Raw genomic sequence first — 7,307 nt, forward strand, 5'->3', positions numbered from 1 at the left:
ACCTATTCTACTCACTACTGCAGACTTTCTGTAGGTCCCACTTAAAACAATACACTTATCATCTTCTGTGCTGTGAACTTTGCTCAAACAGTTCCTCCAAGATCAGTTGTGAATTTCACCGTTTGTTAACTTTCCCAGACGCACTCCGAAGTCCAGCGATACTGGACTTCAAACAGCAAAGGAAGTAACTGTGCAGGTTCACTGCTGTGTCTTCTGGGAGAGAATTCCAACCTTATGGTAACCTCGGCCTTGGCCGAGCTTCATTCCCCATACTGTCCAGCGATGTGCAGGTAAGACCCTGTTTTCCCTAATTAAAAGAAATCCAAAGAGGATTTTTGCTTTTATGAGAGGCATAATATAAATTAATTAGTGGTAATTCCTTCACTTTACACTATTTGGGCTTACGGAAGGTTTCATAGGAAGGCTGTACTTTCAGATAGAGGGGGAAACTTCTATCAATACAATACAGCACAATCATAGGCTCGTATAATTTGTTTTAGGCACCCTCCCTCCAAACCTGTGCCAATTCTTCATTTATACTTAGACCTGCTATTTATTGCCCATGCATGGTTTCTATTCGTCTGTTCGCCTACCGTTCATGTGTCTATCAAGGTACATCTGCAACATTGCGAATGTGCCTGCTTCCACCACTTCCACTGGCAGTGCGTTGCAGGCACACCACCCCTCTGTGTGAAAAACCTTCCCCTCCACTTCTCCCTTAGACTGTCCCACTCTCACCTTGAACCTGTGCCTTCTTGTAGTTGACCTTTATACCTGGGGGTTGGGGGGGGAGAAAAGCCTCTGACTAACATTGAATCCCCACAATGCAGAAACTGGCCATTCAGCCCAACAAGTCAACACATACCCGCCAAAGAGTAACCCCTATCACTCTACATTTACCCCTGACTAATGCACCTAACCTGCACATCCCTGGACAGTTATTATGGGTAATCTAGCATGGCCAATCTACTGTAAGCTGCACATCTTTGGATTGTGGGAGGAAACCAGAGCACTCAGGCGAAACCCATGCAGGCACAAGGGGGAAATTTGCTACCTTCCCACACAGAGTCGCCCAAGGCTGTAATCAAACCCAGGTCCCTGGTGCAGTGAGGCAGCGGTGCTAGCCACTGTGCCATCCCTATCCACCCCATGTGCGTGTCTCATTGTTTTGTCAAGGTCACGCCCTCTGATGACCTCCTTCTTTCCGGTGACACAACCCGGGTTCATTCCACCTCTCCTCATAACGAGAGCCCTCCACACCAGGCAATGTCCTAGTGAACCTTCTCTGCACCCTCTCCCAGAGTATCCACGTCCTTCCGGTAGCATGCTGACCAGAACTGCATGCAATATTTTAAATGTGGCTCGAATAAATAGCTGTAACATAACTCGCCAACTCTTACACTCAAGGCAAGCATGCTGTGTGCCTTCTTGATCACATACCTGCCTGCGTTGCCACTTTCAGGGACCTATATGCCCAGATCCCTCTGTATGCCAGTTCTCCTATGTGTTCTGCAATTTATTGTACAATTCTTGTATTTCCTTCTCTTCTTTTCTCCCTCATGTTTGTATCCAGCTTCTCCTTACTTGTATTCCTCCCTTCATCTCTTTCCCCCCCTTCCTCATCCCAACAAATCAGTATATCATAAGACCACAGTAGCTGAAATTAGGCCATTCACCCCATTGAGACTGCTCCGCCATTCAATCATGGATGATAAGTTTCTCAACCTCTTTCTCCCCATAACCCTTGATCCCCTTGATAGTCAAGAATGTATTTTTCTCATAGAGATGTACAGCATGGAAACAGATCCTTCGGTCCAACCCGTCCATGCCGACCAGATATCCCAACCCAATCTAGTCCCACCTGCCAGCACCGGCCCATATCCCTCCAAACCCTTCCTATTCACACACCCATCCAAATGTTGCAATTGTACCAGCCTCCACCACTTCCTCTGGTAGCTCATTCCATACACGTACCACCCTCTGCGTGAAAAAGTTGCCCCTTAGGTCTCTTTTATATCATCCCCCTCTCACCCTAAACCTATGCCCTCTAGTTCTGGACTCCCCGACCCCAGGGAAAAGACTTTGTCTATTTATCCTATATATGCCCCTTATAATTTTGTAAACCTCTAGAAGGTCACCCTTCAGCCTCAGCTCAAGAGAAAACAGCCCCAGCCTGTTCAGACTCTCCCTATAACTCAAATCCTCCAACCCTGGCAACATCCTTGTAAATCTTTTCTGAACCATTTCAAGATTCACAACATCTTTCCTGTACAGCCGCAACATGACGTCCCAACTCCTGTACTCAGTACTCTGACCAATAAAAGAAAGCATACCAAACGCATTCTTTACTACCCTATCTACCTGCAACTCCACTTTAAAGGAGCTATTTTAGATGTACTCAATGACCTGGCCTCCACAGCCTTCTGTGGCAGTGAATTCCATAGATTCTCTGGAAGACATTTCAGAAGACATTTCTAGTTGAAGACATTTCTCCTTACCTCCATTCTAAAGGGTCTTCCCTTTACTCTAAGGCTGTGCCCTCAGGTCTTAGCCTTTCTTACCAAAGGAAACATCTTCCCAACATCCAATCTGTTCAGAATTCTGCAGTTTTCAATTAGTTCCCCGTCATCCTTCTAAATTCCATCAAATATAGACCAAGAGTCCTCAGACATTCCTTATTTGTTAAGATGTCCATTCCTGGGACCATTTTTCGTGAACCTCCTCTGAACACACTCTGAGGCCAGTACATTCTTCCTGAGATTTGAGCACAGTAGTCCAAATATGGCCTGACCAGAGTGTTACAGAGCCTCAGAATTACATCCCTATTTTTGCATTCAAGTCCTGTCAAAATAAATACCACCTTTCCATTTGCCTTCCTAACTACTGACTCAACCTGTAAGTTTACCTTGAGAGAGTCCTGGACTAGAACTCCCAAGTCTCTTTGCACCTCGGATTTCTGCATTTTCTCCCCATAATCCTTCTGTTCCAAGAGTGACTGTTGGTGTTGGGGCAGCACTAGAGATTTCCTGACATGTGGATTGTATTCAGGGATACCAAGTGATCTAAGGAACTGGCAGTATCTTAGGAGGAATAGTTATCCCTGGAGGAGGCAGATGTGGTGTGATCCTGTAAACTCCAGAAAGTTCATAATTTGATGAGTCAACAATAACTCTTTGTGGACCAAGAACCAAAAGGGCCAATGAGAAACTGCTACAAGGCAGACTTGGTGATTGCATGCCAAACATCTTTGGAGTTATTTCAGACATAGTGACAAGAAGGAAGATGAGCACTAGGTAATAGGACTGTTGCAGGCACAATAGGCCTAATCACATCCTTCAGCACTGTTATTATGATTCTGTGATGGGGTTAAGAAAAGGATCAGCATGTTGAATGGAAGAGTGGGTTCAGTGGGGTGAATGGCCTCCTTGTGCTCCCTAATTTCTATGTTTCTAAAGACCATACTTTGATTCAGCAAAGAAATGTAAGTGACATGAGGTAAAATATTTATTCGCAAATGGTCAGGATTTAAAGAAAAAACAACAACACGCTAGTTAACCATCCTTGGGAAGGAGGAGGCAAAACAATGAGCTGTTTACTGGAAGTGACAAGGTACGTGTGTTTAAAAACCTAGTGACAAAAGGGAAATGAATTCTGCCTGTAGAAGGAAGGCCCTGATGTAAAGACATTAATTTCAGGACAGGCTGTTTCAAACAGACAGCTAACCCTCAAGGATCAGAAAATAAGCTACAGACCTGCGATCTCCAGAAGCGTGCAGACGTGGTGTTAGAACGTCACACCACAAATTTGAAAGTGAGGAAACTGCACTAGAATTCAAATATCAGACATGGCAAGCCGATTCTAACATCTGTGATGTTACAATTCTATGATTCTTGGAACTGAAACCCCAGGTATTTTGCCTCCTTTGTAATAGAGGCCTCTTTTTGTATTTTTCAATGGTTTTGTGTACCTGTCTATTACTTTCAATGATTTTGTACTTGGACTCCCAAGTCTTTTTTTTTCCTTTATCGTGCTTAGTTTCTCATCATTTAGGAATTCTCCAACCAGTCTTACATGGGTGAAAAATGAATGGTTCTGATTTTGCTAGATTGAATGACATTAAACATTTTTTCCACTCAATTGTTTAACCCATGAATGCTATTTAGCTTCTTCCTGCTCCTTTCTGCACAAGTTGATGACCCTCTGCCCCTGGATATTTGATAATTGACCAAGAACTAGATAGGTGTCCCCTTGATCCAACTCCTGGAGCAATAAGCTATTGGTAACCAAGGACAAAGGTCTTGGACTAGGGGCAGATTCTTTGGACATGATCTTTGCTTTTGGCGCAGAGGCAGGAAACATCTGATCTGTTTCAGATAAATCAAACTACTGATTGATTCCAGCATGACACTGTCAACCCCTTTGATGCTGAGCAGTGTTAGTTGAGTGTTCACTGGCCCAATAAGGAATGATTTTCCCAAACTGCCACAGTGTTGCTGACAGCCATACACCCAAACCAGCTGCTAGTAGCTATCAGCCTTCTCTCTCAGGCCACAGGTTTAAATCACAGGATGTTGCTGGTAAGAAGTTCAGTGACAGTAATGCCATTCAATGGAACATAGCTCCCAGAAATAATGGCAATGTAGGGGCTAGTATAAATGAAGAACTGAAGGATATTAATATGTATGAAACATAAACAGATTTGAATAGGATTTAAATTGGCTAAATTCCCTGGACCTGGTGGGTTGGGCCATGTTAACTGGAAGGTAGCATATGTCATCCCACTGTTTTAGAAAGAAGGAAGGATAGGACTGAGCAGAGACAACATGGGCTTATTGGAAATTTATGCTTGTCAAACTCAGATCATTATAGCGAGTAGAGTATATGAATGTACAAATTAGGAGCTGAAGTAAGCCATTCAGCTCTTTAAGCTGCTCCACCCCAAGAAGATAATGGCTGATTAGTTTGTATTATACATTGCACATTCACATCCATCCCCATAACCTTTAATTCCTTTGCCTAACAAGAATCTATCTATTTCTGCCTTAAAAATATTCACTGGTCCTGCCTCCATTGTCTTCTGAGGAAAAATATTCCAAAGCTGCACAACCTTCCAAAATATTTCCCTGCTTTGTCACAAATGGGTGATCGAATTGTTCATTCAAATCCATCTTTTCAAGACCATTTGGGCCCATAGAAACTTCAATCAAATCAACCCTTGCTAATCTAAACGCTGCCTGTCTAATGATTCTCCAGAAGACAGTCTGCTCATTGTGGGTGTCAATCTAGTTAACTTTCTGTGAATTGCCTTTAATGCATTTTCATTCTTCCTTAGGTAAGGATATCAAAACTGAGCTCTGTATTCAAGATATAGTCCCAACAGTGCTCTGTAACAGATGGAAAATTTCCTTACTTTTATGTTCAGTTCCTTTCATAATAAGAGCCAGCATGTCATTGGTCTCTCTAATCACTTGCTGTGCCTGCATTATAACTTGTGATTTATTCGCAAGGCCCCAGATCCCTCTGCATCTCAGAATTATGCAGTTGTTCTTCAAGCAGCTAATAAATTGCATTTTACCATATTATACACCATTTGCAAGATTTTTGCTTATTTACTTAACCAATCATCAATCTATATCCTTAATATGTCATCCACACAGTGTACTTTTCAATTTATCTTTGTGTCACCTGCAAATGTAACCACATACCTTTGATCCCCTCCTGTAAGTCATCGATATAATTGTAGAAAGTTGAGGAGCCAGCAGAGATGCCTGTAGGAACTCCCCATATTGTCATATACAACCAATTTAACAAAAGAACCATTTTTGCATATTCTGTTTTCTGCTAGTCAGTTGATGTTCTATAACTATACTTTACACCATGAGCTCCTCTGTACAATATGTTTTTTGTGAAAACATATCAAACACCTTTTGGGATATTCAAGATCAGCATATCCACAGGCTTCAATTTACATACTCTTTCAAAGAATTCCTTTAGGATGGCCCGGTGGCTCCCTCTCACGGCCAGAGACACCTATTTGATTTCAGCCTTGAGTCGACTATCTNNCAGGCTTCAATTTACATACTCTTTCAAAGAATTCCTTTAGGATGGCATGGTGGCACAGTGGCTCCCTCTCACGGCCAGAGAGACCTATTTGATTTCAGCCTTGAGTCGACTTTCTGTTTGGAGTTTGCATGTTCTGTCCGTGTCTGTGTGAGTTTCCACTGGGGGCTCCACAGTCCAAAGTAGGTTGGGTGGATTGGCCATGCTGGATTGCGTAATGTCCTTGGATGTACAGGCTAGGTGAGTTAGCTATGCTAAATGCAGGGTTACGGGAGTAGGGTGGCGGTCTGGATCTGGGTGGGATGCACTTGAGGGTTGGTGCAGGACTTGATAGGCCAAATGATTCCTGAAGAAGGGCTCATGCCCGAAACGTCGATTCTCCTGCTCCTTGGATGCTGCCTGACCTCCTGCGCTTTTCCAGCAACACATTTTCAGCAAATGGTCTCTTTCCACACTCTCGGAATTCTGTGAATAAATTAGTGAAACAACATTTCATTTTCACATTAGCATGCTGATTCTTTTCAATTACCATGAGTGTTTTGACATGGTGGTTATAATCTCCTTAATTGATTCAAAAACAAATGTTTAATTGCCATAGACTCAAGGGACCACCTCTTCCATGATGTATTTTCCCTTCTAGAACAGAAGTATTAAATATGTTATTCTCCAGTCTGAGGAAAACTTGCCAGAATCTAATAAATTAACATTAATGCAAATATGAACTCATTAGCCACCTTTTAAAATTCTCTGATGAAGTCCACCTGAACCCAGAGATTTGCCAGCCCATAGCACCATCAGTTCGCTCAGTAGCATTTATCTAATGATGAGAGGCATAGATAGAATGAATAGCTAGAGATTTTTTCCCCAGGGCAGAAATGTCTATCATGACCGGGCATAATTTTAAGGTAATTAGAAGAAAGTTTAAGGGAGATGTCAGAGGTAGGTTCTTTACTCAGGGTTGGAATGAGAGTCAGATACATTAAGGACATTTAAGCGACTGCTGAACAAGCATATGAACGGCAGTAAATTGAGGGGTGTGTAGGTTAGTCTCATCTTCAAGTTGAATAAAAGGTTGGTACAACATTGAGGGCTGAAGGGTCCGAACTGTGCTGTATTGTTCTACGTTGTAGCTCCAGAATGATGCAGCAGCAGTACTTGGAAGAATAATATTGCGTTGAACCCCTGGACACTTCCAGAGATGGGCACTGTCGATGGAAACTCGGTTAAATTCTGCCAGCAATCAGGTG

General features: G+C 42.8%; 1 long non-coding RNA gene across 1 annotated transcript; it reads left to right on the plus strand.

The window, feature by feature from the left end:
- Positions 1-102: 102 nt before the first annotated feature.
- LOC122543564 lies at positions 103-5,991 on the plus strand. The gene is made up of 3 exons (XR_006310100.1): positions 103-290; positions 3,696-3,908; positions 5,333-5,991. It is a non-coding gene; the product is annotated as an uncharacterized LOC122543564 (long non-coding RNA).
- Positions 5,992-7,307: the final 1,316 nt, after the last annotated feature.

The sequence above is a fragment of the Chiloscyllium plagiosum genome, chromosome 44 (assembly GCF_004010195.1).
Source record: "Chiloscyllium plagiosum isolate BGI_BamShark_2017 chromosome 44, ASM401019v2, whole genome shotgun sequence".
NCBI classification, from domain to species: Eukaryota; Metazoa; Chordata; class Chondrichthyes; order Orectolobiformes; family Hemiscylliidae; genus Chiloscyllium; species Chiloscyllium plagiosum.